General features: G+C 32.5%; 1 pseudogene; it reads left to right on the top strand.

The window, feature by feature from the left end:
- Positions 1-3,426: 3,426 nt before the first annotated feature.
- Positions 3,427-11,942, top strand: LOC114390138 (annotated as a pseudogene).
- Positions 11,943-16,513: the final 4,571 nt, after the last annotated feature.

Here is a 16,513-nt window from a genome sequence, read left to right as displayed (position 1 = left end):
TAAGTTTTCTGTACGTATGCGGATGCTCCCAACTAACTTTCTAAACCACCATACTAAATTCTCCCAACGTTATGAAATTAATGCATGAAGCAATTGTCTAAGCTGCAATAATAGTAACTAACGAAGTGACAATTCTCTGCTTTGTTTTCCTTTCCTTTTACATTTTTTGCACTTCTTTTTGTAGTTGTCATTTTATTTTCCACCAAAGTTGGCGAAATGGGTTTTTTTTTAATGTTTTTTGCTTAATTAGAATATCATTATTAAGCCATGTCTTATTTAATTAAGAGCAAATTATTTATCCACTAATATATTATTATTTAATCATAAATTATTATATATGATAAATTTATTAATTTTTATGATAATTAGAATAAAAATCATGTCAAGAATCATTTCTTATTAGGTAATGATGTAAACTTTTTTACATTAAGAGTACACAAAATATAAATACAAAATATATTTAATGTATTTAAATTTCAAACTAAGATACATAGACACGTATAAATATAAATAATTGTTAAAGTCCTCTAAAAAAAGGTAATTGTTAAAGAATATAGGTAATCTCGCCAAAATAAAAGCTATATAACGACCCTAGCTGGCTAGCTTCACGAAAACATTAAATACTTCTGGTGCCATAATAACGTAACTAATTAAATGTTCATTGCGGATTAGGCAAGTTAGAAGGAGACGATAAATTGATGATAACACGTGTATTCAATCATAGGAAAGTATATGATAATTGTAGTAATATTACAAACGGGATTTGTGTGAAGCAGGTAATTAGAAAAGTTTATACATGAAAATTTTGAAAATCTATCATCACGCTAATATGCTGTGTAGTGTGGATAATGGTTGGTGTACTTGAGTCGATTAAGTTTGAGTTTCTTGGGTACGTATGTCCAAAAAAAAACATATATTCACACACCAAATCGGGAAAAATAGCGAGCTATCCAGAATCAAGATTTAGGTGAACAAAACCCTCATCCTTGGTTGGTTGAGAGATTATGCAAGTAATTGCAAATTTACAACACCACCAAATCTATAAACGAAATAGTATACCTACACAAAGAAAAATTAACTGAAAAACTGTATTAAATATGGTAATTGGGAAATGTACGTCATCCACTGCATATTTGAGAATCAATGAAACCAACTTCAGCGTGCAGAAATGTTGGCAAACTTAACCAACTTCCAAGAATTTCTGAAGCTTCCAAATTGGAATGAAACGAGGATCAGTAACGGGATGCCCTATAACCAAAAAGAAAATGGAACTAACACAATGAAAAATACTTTTGGTATGGGACACTTCTGACGTCCTTTATTAGGACATACATATAATTAATAAAAATATATAAAAATTTATAATTTAATTAAATCAATTTTATCCAAATTGCTTAGATAAATTCACATAAGTAAAATGATCATATTCACTTCACTACTATTAAATAAAACTTATTAAAAATATTTTTAGTTCAAAAAAAATATCATCCAAGTTTACAAAATGACTCAAGTTAAGCAGCGGGATAAAATAAAGTAAAATATATGTTTGAGATATTGTGCAATTAAAACTGAAATTCATATCCCAATGTCACATCCTACCAGAGCATTGTGTTCTACCATCTCTAATACGAGATCTTTGAAGACATTCACTTGGTTATCTGTTCCACAAATATAAGGTTCGAGATCATCATAGGATCCAAATAGAAACAACACATAAGAGAGTGAGTTATCGCACCTCTAAATAAAATAGAGGTAAACAAATACATAAACAAAATATATTATAAAAATATTTATCACATGATTCAACTTAATACAATCCACGTCAATTCACCATTTTATCATTTAAAACTTTTTTTTCAATCAACAATCACATTACATATGAATCACACACTTGATTCATGACGTAACAACACTCATCAATTTCATAATAAACAATTCACAAACGTTATTTAACCATTATACTAAAACTTAAGCTCATATGTAATGTGATACCATGTTAGAAAAATAATACCAGGGCACTAAAGATTATATAACAAGACATGACACACAATGAGTATGTGAGGTTACTCTCACTAAGTAAAATCATAAGATGACCAATCAGGATAACTTTATTTTATTTTTATGAGAATGTTCCAACGAGATCAACATAGGATTAAAGGAGTATTCAACTCAAGTGTATTTACCCTCAATGCCTAGATTTCGAAGAATCCGTTAGGGCCTCACCTTTTTGATTCAGGTTCAATTCCTAAAATAACTTTTTGCACGCAAACACTGCTCATGAATTATACAATACTCACAACCTCACACTTATTTTCAAACACGTTTAACACATTATGTTACAATTTAACATCTTTTGTTCCTAACCGGAACCCTACACTTTTCTTTTAACACCTCGCGTGTTGTGCTACAATTTAACACGTGAGGTTCTTAACTTGAAACCCTACACTTTCCTTTTAACACATTACGCATAAATATTTTTCTCAAGGTAAACACTAGTTGTGTTATTGTATAATTCACAACTTATAACATAAGTATTATCATATCAAGTATTAACCACACAACTATTCACAATCATATCTCATGTTCATAATTTTAATATCTCATCATATCACAACTCCCTATCACATGTTTACGTGTATCTCACACATTAATACATATTCAATTTATTTTTTACACACAATTTTGTGATCCCAATATAACAATCAATTACGCTAATCTAGTAGATCTTGACTAAAACACAAACAAATTATATAAAAATGTTTCTCACAACATGGAGAGTAAAACCCCTCAAACAATTTCACATAATCATATTAAAATCTAAGTAATTAAAATCATAGGTCAAAAATATGAAAATATTAAAAACACTCAACAACCAACACACATCAAAAGATCAATTAATCCGTCAAACACAACAATCTTATAATTATAATTATGCAGAAAGAATTACAATACAATAAATATCCAAAAATAAATTTCAATTTAATTTTCTAAAGATTTCTACACATGTTCATTCTAACTCCAATTATAATAAATGCATTCCTTTAAACGGACTCATGTGTGTAATCCGGAAATGATACTAACGTCTTAGTTGTTTCCTAAGATTCTTCAACCTTTTCCTCAACCATTGATAAGGATAACCAACAACTCTTATGCTCCTTCAGTGTGAGCTTGTTCCTCAATGATTTTGAATGCTTCTTGTACTAATGTTTGATCCGGACTCCATTTTGTCACACTAGAAATAGCTTTACTAAAATAATCCAGAAAATTTTCCACACCCTTCCTTTTCAAATACTCCCATGTAGAGTAACAAGGAATGACACCCTTTTGCACTGTCTGGGAATCAACAAAAGCAAAGATTTAAAATAAGATTAAAAACACTATTTTTTTTCTCCCAAAGAAACATTAACTAAACAGTTAAGAAGAACATTTTAAAACTTCTAAAAATTAAGACACGTCTGCTCTGAACTTTTTGGTCTCTTTTTCTTCGTTTCCCGCTTTGATACAATGGTAGGCCCCTCTAGCGCCGGCGGCCGTAGGGAAGTTAGAATCGCCGTCGTGGGCGACGGAGCCTTTCCCCAAGTCCGTTCCGCCCGTGCTGCCCCCTACTCGCTTGCCCCATAATCTCTTCCCCGATTCCGTTCCTCTTACCCTCATTGAGTCACCTTCCAGGTCCCTACCACACTTGCATTCCATCACCATTGAAGAAACTAAACCAAAATAAATAACAAAAATCGTATTCCTTTTCCGAAACAACTGGTTAATCAAAGATAAGCCCTAGATTTAACTGAAATAGTATGATTCAATTTTTTTTGACCTAAAACCTACGTGCGAACCTTCTTGACTGAATTACCACTTTCGTCGAGACACCCGCATTGCTTTACTGTTTTTGTAGCTCTCGAATTTTATTTGAGTAAGGACGTGTGTTTTGTTGTGTTTTTAGCTTGGCAAAACAAGGCGCGCGCAATGAAGAATTGAAGCGAGCTGATGCGGTGGTTTTAACCTATGCTTGTGATGAACCGGTGAGCTTTGAGCGTGTGATTACTTACTGGCTCCCTGAATTGCAGAAGTTGGAGGTTGGTTTTGCTTCTTGTTTTTAGTTACTGGCATTTTTGTTGGTTCTGTTCCTTGTTCTGCTACCAAAAGAACCTGCAAGATAAAAAAAAAACAACAACCAGAAAACAGAAAACAAACACAGCAGAGCAAGAACCCAAAGATTTACGTGGTTCGACAATGTGCCTACATCCACCGTAAAATGCAGCTCATCATCATCACATTGATCATGAAATTATAAGTTCAATACAAGCAGCTTTGATCTCTCTTGGCTTCTTTCTTTTCAAAACCTCTCTCAATCACCTAGCTCACTATCTCCTTTATGAACTCTCTGAATTTTCTGCAACTCCTCAGTTTTTCAGCCAGCCCTCCATGAATTACACGATCAAACATATATACACTCTAGATGCTAGTCCTAGGAACAAAGACTATACTTTGGTGCCAAAACTAATTCAGTTATGACAGCACCACAAGAAACCTTCCCGCTTGTGCCTTTAGTGATTTTGAGTCACATACCACAATTTTCAGTTTAGTAATAACGAAGTGTGAATTGAACTGCACCTGTGATTGTTTATCGTGACGCAGGTGAAGGTGCCTGTGATTGTGGTTGGTTGCAAGCTTGACCTGCGGGATGAAAACCAGCTAGTGAGCTTAGAGAGTCTCACCACTCATATAATGAAACATTTCATTGAAGTTGTCACCTGTGTTGAGTGCTCTGCAGCTACACTTTATCAGGTGTGTTGGTTTGCTGCATCATTGTTACTTGCTCATGCTCAAGATTTTAAATTGTGTTCAGGGGTGCGGTTTCATTTTGTTTCTTGATATTGTGGGAAATTGTAGACAAATGTGGCCTATGTTGTCACAATTGCAGTGGTGGACACCCCTAAAACCTCTCAACATTGTGGGTGAAATTGCAGACGCAAACGTTTTTTAAAACCTTGGTCATGCTTATCTATTGTTTAGCCTTGCAAATTTTAAGTTTATAGTTAGTCTGTTATAAGGTTACAAAACAATGTCAAAATGCACGAGTGGATTGTATTTTTGTTGTTTTAAAGATCACTCATTCATGTGTTTTTCTTAGAGCACCAGTCATTATAATAATCCTAAGAAACTTGAGCATTTATGCGATAGTGCAACTGTTTTGCTCTAGGCATATAAGGATATCTTCTTGATGATGTTGGAGTTATAATTTGACTCCCTATTTTGTAAAACTCAGGTGCCTTATATTTAATTATTAATTTTGATTATTTTTAGGTCCCTCAAGTTTTTTATTTTGCCCAAAAAGAAGTACTGCATCCAGTAGATCCATTGTTTGATTATAAAAGGCATGCTTTAACAGATCCATGTGTGAGGGCATTAAGAAGAATATTTGTTCTTTGTGATCATGACATGGATGGTGCCCTCAATGATGAAGAACTAAACGAGTTTCTGGTTTTTGATAAACTACTCTCCCAACCATTTTTTTTTCAATATATACTTTGAATATTTAGTTAGTTTTATCCCCTTTAGTTTTGATAATGCATATATCAACAGGTTAGATGCTTCAGTGCACCATTGCAGCCTTCTGAAATAGCAGAAGTCAAAACAATTGTAGAGCAGAAAGTACCTGAAGGAGTCAACTCTATTGGTCTTACATTTCCAGGGTTTATTTATGTCCATAATATGTTTCTAAAGAAAGGGCAAACAGAGACATTGTGGGCTGTTCTAAGAAAGTTTGGATACGATAATGATTTAAAACTCTGGGATGATTTCCTTCCAGTTCCATCTAAGCAGGCTTCTGATCAGGTCGTGCTTTTTTTTTCTTTCTTGGTTTTGGCTGTTTATGAAGTTCCATTTTGGTCTTCTTGTTTGATTTAGTTGGAAGAGGTTCGAGTACTGGACCAACCATTCAATTGTTGTAATCTCTATACTTGTATTTACCATAACAGAAATTTCTGTAATTGTTAAATGAGGAAAACTAAAATGTTACATATGGGTTGTACTTATTTTATTAATATTAGCCATTACTTACTAATTCTATGTTTTCTCAATGTTGATTGATGATTGCCAAAAACCAAACAAGTAGGAAATGTTAGCTGACAGCTGTGAACTACTCAGATCACTAGGATTGGAGATTACATATTTGTTCTAAAATATAACTCTTATATGATGTGTGGTATTCATTGCCTTTGTATAAGTATGGCAGTTTGGATTTCAATTAGTTTACAACTAGTACCTGATGTATTATAATATTCTTCCTTTTTGCTCATTGTTGAATTGAAAAGAGGATGCAAATATTTAATGGTATAGTTTAATGATGCATGCCTTCTCAATCAGATGATCATTTTCATAGAATCATTAGACATAGTTTCTCTTTTTAGTTTTTACCAAGCATTACATTTCCCCTTGTTTTAGGGCATCAAGTCTTAGAAAACATTTTTGTAAAAGTGTTTTATCATTTGTGGTTGTTGTATAACTTGTAAATGATATGCATGGATTTACTGTCTTTAGACATTATCTTGCTGAGTTTGGAGCTGACAGGTGAAGCTGTAGAGTTTCTTAATGGTATCTTTCGGTTGTTAGATACAGATAAAGTATGTATAACTTTTTTGGATTATCTTGACCACTACTAGGTGCTTTAAACATCCCCTTTAGGTGGCTTTCCAATTTCCATGCATAACAGCAATATACTTTTTCTAATTTTCTTTTTGGAAACTTGATGCTTTTCTAGGATCGATCCCTACGACCTGCTGAAGTTGATAAGCTATTTGATACTGCTCCAGAAAGGTGACCTTTCCCTTAATAGTATCATCCTCATTTTATGTTTATTCTGCATAGTTGTACTTTCTTACCTTGATGAAGTAGTCTAGAACTTGTTGACTACCTCTAACGGCTTGACTTATTGCTTCAGTCAGTAGAGGAGAGCTTTAGATAACTTCCTAGGTTCAAAACTTAATAACATACTAATAGGACCCTTGAGGACATAATGATATACAAACTTGGTTTAGCAGCAGAATAAAAGTAATTGCATATGTTGAGTGGGTAAGAGTATTTATGGAATTTTTCAGGTAGTTAGAGTTGTAGGAGCAAGGCAAAGGCTTCTCTTAAATAGTAGGAGGGGGATCCTTTCCAAATGTTAACGTTAAGGAACCAAGCTGTTGCTCTGTTGTCAAAGGGGAAAATCTTGGAAGGAGAATTCTCCTTTTGTCTGTAAAGATTCAGCTATCATTGACAGTCTCTATTGAATCTTTCCTCTTCCATACTATCTCTCAGATATCTCATTCATGGGTTCCTAACACATACTGCAATAAGAACTGCCTGAATAATATACTGGTTGTGCATCTGGAGAATTACTTGTTTTTTTGTTAAATATTGTGGTTAATTTATAAACAACTTTCTTCTTGAACTTGCTAAAGTTACCCCTTTATATGTGTGTGTTGTTTTGGGGGATTTTGTGCAATTCCGCATGAGGTTTTGTAAATATAGTGTTTCATAACTTCTATGGGAGATGGACAAGAATTAACTCAAAATTACTGGAGGAAAAGGAAGGGGAAAATATGTTGAGTTAAATATGAAACAAATAGTTTTATAGGCTAATGGTAATGTATGCTTGAATTCAACTAAGTTCTTAAGCTATTGTCATTGTTCACGTCACCTTGGTTGGTAATGCTTAAATAATAATGATGAGAGCTTAGGGCTGGTAAGTTCTTCTTTTATTTAATTCATCAACTCAAGTTATGCAGGGTTCATTTTCGCTTTTATTAACATTCATTTGATCCAGTCCTTTGGGCTTGTTAGCGTCTTGTTTTTATTGATTGTGAGCAAGGTTTTAAATTGTGATTGCGGTTTCTTCATGATCTGATGTTTTGGGAAATTGCAACCACAATTGAGGTTGCAGTAACTCCAAAAAACCTTAATGTTGCAGTCAAAATCACCATCACAGACCTTTTTTAAAAACATGACTGTGAGTATGGTTATAGCATTTCATACCGGTGTTGTTATAACTGCTTGAAAATCTCTCTTACTTTGGGGGAATGGATTGTTTCAGTTACTGAGAAATCTAAACATAAAAAAATGTGATGCTTACTTTTTTTAGTTGCGATTACTTGAAAACAATTAGAGTAATGCGTTGATTTGTTTGTCTTTTTCTTGGCAAATACCATTGCTCTTGATGGTTATTGATGCAGCATGTCAAAAAGTTGATGTTACCCCATAATTTCTTTAATTTATAATTGATATAAATCTATCCATGATTCATTTAAGAAAAATTCATCCATTAACCATATTTTAAGGATAAATATTCAACCCATCCATTTAAAGTATATTGTATTTTAAAAAAAATATTTTTATAAAATAAAATTTAATATTCATACACATTCTTGTACATGTGTAGAGTCAAGGCCACGACAGACTCTACATTCATTGGCAATGATATAACCCATCTCAATCCAAGAATTTGCCAATCCACCATGAAATGATATAATCCATTTGTTGTTCTTTGAAAATGACTTATGTGCTCTAATATTGAAGAAATAAAACTTTCAGATATGAGAGTTCCACCCTAGTCACTATGGAAGCATTGGTCCAACTGACATGTATGAAGGAATCCAATGTTGGACTTATTGGGTCACTAGCAATTCATGTGAGGATTGGTAGTTAGGGGCCAATGGAAAGTCCAATTTATGAAATCTGGTAGATAAAAAATAATTCACATGCTTTATTTATCACCAAGTAGAGATGAATACTATATGGTAGCAACAGAAAATTCTTTGGCATATAAATTGAGATATTCAGGAGGAACAAGTTTTTTGTTAACTTTCTCGTATGGGATTTGGCAAGCCTTGCTTGAGGAGATGTATGGAATAAATGTTCCAACAATGAATGCTTTCTATGTAAAGTAGTGGTAGAAATAATTTCTAGTAGTTCATTCTCTCGTGTTTCCCCCAATTAGTGAATACAACATCATACACATGTTGAAATAAATCTATAGCAGTCTCTCTCAGTTTTTCCACCTAAAGTTATGCATCTCAAATTTTTTACTTGTTTTTTGAATTTCAGTCCATGGAACGATGCTCCATATAAGGATGCAGCAGAGAAGACTGATATGGGCTATATCTCTCTGAACGGATTTCTGTCTCAGGTGGATATTTTATTGCTTTCCTTTATTCTTCAATCTTGACTCTTGGATAAATCTCTGAAATGATTTCTGTTTCCCAATTCTAATTGTCAGCATTATTTATTTCTATGGTCTATAATGGTTTTTTCCTTGTTAGTAATAGTGAACAGATTGTGAGGTTGAGAGTTGAGATAGGCCCTGAGTCATAATTTACCCAGTTCCTGGAATAGTTTCACAATGATTATTATAATCAGAACAAGGACAGATACAATAACATGTTGTCTTCTCATCCAATTATAGAATCGACATGTCTATCAGACTATCACCATCAGTTACGTTCATTTAATTGCTTGGAAAGATACATCAAAGGAAGTTACATATTGGTTACTATCATTCAGTTTAGAAAACTCCTTTGTGGTTGGGCATTGTATTCCATCTGTTACCCTCGACAAACTATTCCCTTGTGGTTCCTTGCAGGACCTCCCTTTCATTCCTTTGTGAAATGAAACAGAGAATATATATATATATATATATATATATTCTCTGTTTCATTTCATCTTTTGGAAGGGATGGATTGTTGTTCCCTCTAGCCATTTAACTTGGGTTCCTTCGTTTATATTTTGTATTTCAGGCAAATTGAAAAGAATTGTGCATATTCACAATTGTTCACATTTAGTTGGAAATTGTTTTTTTATTGATATATCTTTTAAATTGTTTCTTGTTATGGGCCCTCAAGACATTACTTGAACCACAACGTAGCTTGGCTAATTTGATTGACATTGGATATAACGGCAATCCTACTGCAGCACTCCGTGTCACTCATAGAAGATCAGTAGATCACAAGAAGCAAACAACAGAAAAAATGTGTTCCAATGCTATGTTTTTGGTTCTAAACATGCTGGGAAATCTGCTTTGCTGTATTCATTACCTGGGAAGGTATGCTTCTGAACCAATCATCATAGTCAATGTGTCTGAGTATATTTTGCTTCCTTTTCTTTTAATCTATATCAGCATGTAAAATTTGATATACTCACTGTTTATCGCTGTCTTCCTCCTAAACATCAATTAACTCTTTCATTTTCGTAGGCCTTTATCAAATAATTATACTCCCAACAACAGTTGAGCAGTATGCGGCAAATGTCATTGAACTAAAAGGGGTGAGGGTGATAATATGCTATGATGAGAAAACATGATTATCATTTTAATGATTTTGTAAACAATATTATCTCCCTCTCACGTTTTATCTCAATATACTCTATTGCTGATTACTATAGGAAGGTCCATATGTGGTGGAAGTTAAGTGGGTACAAGAAGCATTCTATATACTCATAATCCTGATGTTTGCTATATAGGTAACTAGGAAAATTCTCATATTGCACGAGATACCTGAGGATGGACTATTGCAATTTTTGTCAAATCAGGATTGTTTGGCTGCATGTGATGTAGCTGTTTTCTGCGGGACATGTATTTTTTATATTGCACTGGTTGTTTAAGGTGAGGCTATCTTCTCTAGCAAACTTCATCTTAAACTATTAAAGTGAATCTAATGTATTAGATAAGTTTATCTTGGATAAGTATTTGTGCCTTTTCAGCTTCCTAAGAAAAATTTTGAAGAGAAAAAAAGCAATTATTTTTTCATAAATAATCTCAACCAAACATACATTATCAGATTTTGTGGTTTTACTACTGGATGTTTTATGTTGGGTCCATGGATGGAATAAATTTCCCCAGTCTAAGTAGTATGTCTTAATTCTTTGTTTTGTAGTACAACTATTTCCTGCACTTTGTTCCCGTGTCAATATTTAAAATGTTTGTTCCCTGTTTTCCAGCTCAGATGAATCTTCATGGAAGAAATCCAGAGATTTGCTTGAGAAGGTTGTTAGACAAGGAGAACTAACTGGTTATAGAACCCCTTGCCTCCTTATCGCTGCTAAGGATGATTTAGCTCCATTCCCAAGGACAGTACTAGATTCGGTTAAGGTAATGCGTTTTCAGCTCATGATTACCATATAGTTGCATACATGATAATTATAATGTTCTAGCTACACCTATGAGTTCCGTATTTTATCATCTCTTTATCTTTATGTATAGGTTACTCAGGCACTGGGAATAAAGGCAGGTATTCACGTAAGTATGAAGTTAGGTGATTCAAGTAATGTGTATAATAAAATTGTTAATGCTGCAGAACACCCTCATTTGAGCATTCCAGAACTCAGACTGCACAGAGAAAGAAGCAACACCACCAGCTTCTTCACCACTCTCTTATTTTTGCCTTAGGTGCGTTTATTTTATCTACCTCTCACCGGAACTTGACAGATTGACGCATACACTACGAACTTGCACAATATTCATTTTTCCATTGCAAGTGTTTAACTTTTAAATAACTTTGTATCTCGAATTTACAGTTGGGGCTGCTATGGCAGTTGCCGGTTTGACAGCTTGTCGTGTGCGTGCAGTGAAGAAGAATACTACTGCTTAACAATCAAACGACCGTTATACAATTTGATGTATAGTAATTAAGAATCACATTCATTGTTGTTGTAAGATTGCTTTAAAAGGCCTTCTTTAATATGATTTATATCTATTTTTTTAGTTTTCAATTGGGTTTTCATTGTGGACACTTTAATCAGATCAAACCATTTCAAGCCCTGTTATTTTCTTATTTTCATTTTTTCCCCTCCCAACGCCCCCTTTGGAAAATCAATGTTTGGAGGAAGGCGAGGAAACATAAAAGCCAGCTCCAGGTATTTAACAACTTTCCTCTCACAAATGGTTCATGTGAAATGAGTTTTTCCAATAAACTCTCTGCTTTTCTTTCTTTATTTTTTCCTATTATGTATATTAATGATATTTTTTTCTGCTTACTTTCTTTTTCTTTTTTCCCTTTGGGGTGTGGCACTAATTCTTGGGCAGAACAATATAGTTAGATTTTATGGAGTAATTAGGATTTTTCACCTCGTGTGTAGATTGTAGAACAATATAGTCGGATGCAAATGATGGGTGTTTCTGTAGTTCAGCATGGACACGACAGTCTGATCAATTCAGTTGGCTCTCTCGCTCGTTACCAATACTTGAACTAGGATGAAAGTCAATAAATTTCTAGCTCGAAGTGTTTATCTAAGATTGAGTAATGTTTGTTTCACAAACCACAAACTACTCAAACTTTATGCATGAAGTAATTTTGGAAAAAAAAACACGTAAATTAATTTTCATGTGATGATAACTTTCATATATAGACACAAACTGGGGAAATGTTTTTATAGTTTATACATTCATTCAATAATAGATTTTTTTAATAATTACTTTCTAAAAAAACACGTAAATTAATATTTTATGATGATTTTTAATTAGTTATGTAAGATTAATTTCCATATATACTATTTAATGTCTTTATATAGAATATCAAATTAATTAATCTAACCGTAGAATTGAAAGTTAATATTTTTTTTATCATACTATATTTTCATGTATAGTATATTATATATCATTTAAAATATTAGTAAATGTTTATTACTAGATAACAAACGAGTAAATATTTAATTTATATAAAATGATATGTATAAAATTATCCAATAGTTGGATTGGTTAATTTATGTTTATTCAATATCAACTTAAATGGTGTTCCTTGCACATAGTAAGAAGACTTTTATTATGATAGTGAGAACAATGAATCATAATTATTAGATCAAATTATGAAAGATTAAGATTTGAGAGTCAAACCACTTTTTCAAGTAATCATATGAATTAATTTTTAATTTTAGTCATTCATATATAATTGTATGATACAAATTTATTTCTTTTGTTCTCATAAATACTCTTTTTATTTGACACGTTCTGGTATCATATATTAAAAAAACATTATTATTCAATAATAGATTGTTAAATATCATAAGTTTTTGTAATAATTACTTTAAAAATCATATCTTCAGCCAAGTGTATCAAAATTGAACTCTTTCTAAAACAAAAATATCATGCTTCTAAAAAGGAGCTTAAGAAAGGTAATTTATTTTGTAAAATGAAAAATTATCATGGTCCAGAATTTGCCAAGCTAAAAACCCTGCATTGAAGGACAGCTTTCTGCAAACTTGTGAGATTGTTGTAGATAGTTAAAGATCAACGGTCAATTACGCTTCTTCTTCTTTTTTCTCCTTTAATATATAGGTATATTAGAGCATGAAAGTAAACCTATGTGGTCAAAATATATTACCGAAAGTGAATTCCCCAATGATAGATGCGAAGAATTTTAAGAACTAGACAACAGGTTGATGTGGAAAGATAGCAAGCGATATCTATAATAGTTTGAAAGAGTTAAACTACAAGATCATATTGACGTCCCCCATATCCAAAGAGTTCATCCGGTCGGGTTCAAAATTATCTGTCCTCTACAAGCTAGAGTGTGTAACTGACTTGAATTTGTCCTCACCTCGTAATTTCATGCGGGTTTTCTTAATTACCGTTCTATTTCACAGTACAATGCTCACTGAATACATAATAAAATTACAAATGCACTGTATTTAAGCATTTACTTGTTCTTTTTGTGTCTAAACTACATGTATTTTTTTAAAAGAAACAATTTTATTTGAATCAAATAGAAGACAAAACTCTCTCTCTAAATATTTAATACATCTGCATAGAACTTGAAGTTGAAATCTCTTATTAAAACATTTACTTGTTTTATTCATGCATGATAATAATGCACTGTATCATGCTAATGTTTCCATCCATTTAAAAATAAATGCTACAAGTGGGTTCAATCATTCTTCATATTAAGAAGGATATGATGGGATGGGAGCCTCGGTTGGCTGCGGAAAACGATCCCTTTCCTATTTTGTTAAGGTGCTGCATAAAGACAGTTGGAAGAAAACGATAATAATCCAGATGAAAATCTCCACAAGCCACCCCGGGCTTTCGACACGTAGCATATAATTTCATTTTCTGTACTAGTTTGTACCAGTCCCCTGATCGAGTTGAATATGGAATTAGTGCTGTATGTTCAGTTATGTTTCTGTGCATCTTTTATAAAAGCGAGTGGTCCACATAATTCAACTCTCCCCATGAGTACTCACTTGCGGAGAATCTAGCAGCAGAAGAGCACCAAACAGACAAGATAAAAGGGCTTTGAGTCTATCAGGAAAATTTGATGTCTAGTTTAGGTAGTAAGCCTATTTTTGGCAAGAGAAAGTGGGCTTGTGTTTCAGCATGTTTTGAACCCTTTGAGTGGAACTTTTTTAAGTACCCAAATGCTTGCTGATGCCAATTCCTTGTGCCTAGGCCATTTATTTATGATTTAGCTTGAATTAGGGCAAAAACACAATCAGACCACCGATATCATCAAGTTTATAGAGCATGCAAATTAGATCCGTAGAAGTCTAAGCACTGTCCATAGATGATGGGAGACAAGAGGGGCGGGGCTTTCTTGTATTGTTCTTCCTTTGTTACTTTTTACCTTACATTGAAAAGTGTCAAATTTGATTTCCTTATGTACATTGACTAGTGGGCCACATATGTTGATTGAGAGATCAAAGTGAATCCAATAAAAACGCTTTTTTTTCTACCATAAAAAAACTCCTTTTCCTTATTTTTTATTTACACTTTTTAATTACAAAATTATCACTTTATTTTCAATATGTTTCTTGTTTTCAAATATTTGTAGAGAAAAATATTGAAAACAACAACTACAAATATTTGTAGTATTTTTTTTTTTGTTTTCTCTATTTACTGTACAAATATTTGAAAACAGGAAATTGATTAAAACAAGATGACTAATTTTGTCATTAAAAAGAAAAAACAGAACCTAGAATGTGGAAAATTACATACATCACATAATAACGTTGGTAGTATTTACAGGACTTAGAAATGAACTGGATTCTTGACACACAGCCCCTGGCCTCACTATTACCCTGTATTGATGACTTGATGTAGTGATAAGGCTCCAAACCAAAATACTATACTCTTATCGTAGGTACCTTATATTTGGGTGTTGATTTCGGTCAATAATTATACTTTTTATTGTTCCAAATATAAGCAAAAAAAATTGTCTTAGGTGTTGGTGTTAAATAAAAATAAATTTTAACGAATTCTATCTTATTTAATGAAATTATTTTTAAAATTTCTTTCATTTAATAGAGACTTTATTTTTAATAATTTTTTTATTTTTGATATCAAGTTTCATGAAAAATTAATTCAAGAAAAAATATTTTTAAATAAATTAATACATTAACTAACTTTTTAATTAGTGTAAGTTAATTTTCTGTTTTTTTATTTACATTCGACATCGGAAGGAATATCTTTATACTAATGTGATCCATGCTATAGGTTGGGCCTTAAGCCCAATCCGTATTACTAATTTTAGAAGGATGATTTATCTTTTATCACCTTTTCTAATCTTATCAATGGATGAATTTTGTCAATCGAGAATATTACTATATGGGTATTTTGATGGTGGTAGGGCCTTAATGGATACCCTTTTAGATTCTTTAGTTGGCATCAATTTGTCATCCACTGAGAAAAGGAAAAGAGCCTGTCACCTTACGGGTTATTATATTAGTCAAATTGTTCATCTTATACTAAGCTCCCCAAAGTAATAGCAAATAACAATAAAATCTTAAAAAAGGAAAACAAATAAAGCGATCCTGAGCATCATGTTGCAGCCTAAGAAGCGTCGGATACTTTAAAATAATTTATAATAATTTAAATATTATGTTCAATTAATTAAATTAGATCCTTGATTCTTTAAAAGATTGCTGAGTTAATATCATATACACATCATATCAGATGCTTGTAAAAATGATTTTAAATGTTTTATTTTTAAAAAAAAGATTGTATAGATACAAGTAAAATACTACCATGATCATATAAATTTTTATTATATGTATAATATTTAATGTTAATTTATGAAACATCGTTTTCTTTATTTTAATTTAGAAGTTACAATTTTTGTTGTATCTTGTCGTATTATATCCTACATGTGGACGTGTGGTCGGATTAGTTTTCCCAACTAGCTGGCAAGGGTAGGGTAGGCATACGCATGCCTCCATGCAAAATTCAGATTAGGATAATTAAGGATATATCTCAAATTTTAATTGTCTTAAAACACAATTAGTTTTTTTCTGTGGATTATTCTGTTTCTTCCTCAATCCATGCATGATAGAGCTAAAGATGGGATCCAAAACAGTTATCAATAACACCAACTTGTCATTAAAATTAATTAATTCCCACCAACTTAGGCTAAAGATGGGATCCAATTAATACAGTTTTGTATTTGGTAGTGGTTAAAAATCTCGATCACCACCACCAACTTAGGCTTTGTATGATCGATCCCTGCTTCATGGACCCTGTTCTTGCACAGTATATATATAATGGTTCTGA

This window comes from Glycine soja, chromosome 2, assembly GCF_004193775.1.
Source record: "Glycine soja cultivar W05 chromosome 2, ASM419377v2, whole genome shotgun sequence".
NCBI classification, from domain to species: domain Eukaryota; kingdom Viridiplantae; phylum Streptophyta; class Magnoliopsida; order Fabales; family Fabaceae; genus Glycine; species Glycine soja.
This window is presented reverse-complemented; position numbering and strand designations above follow the sequence as displayed.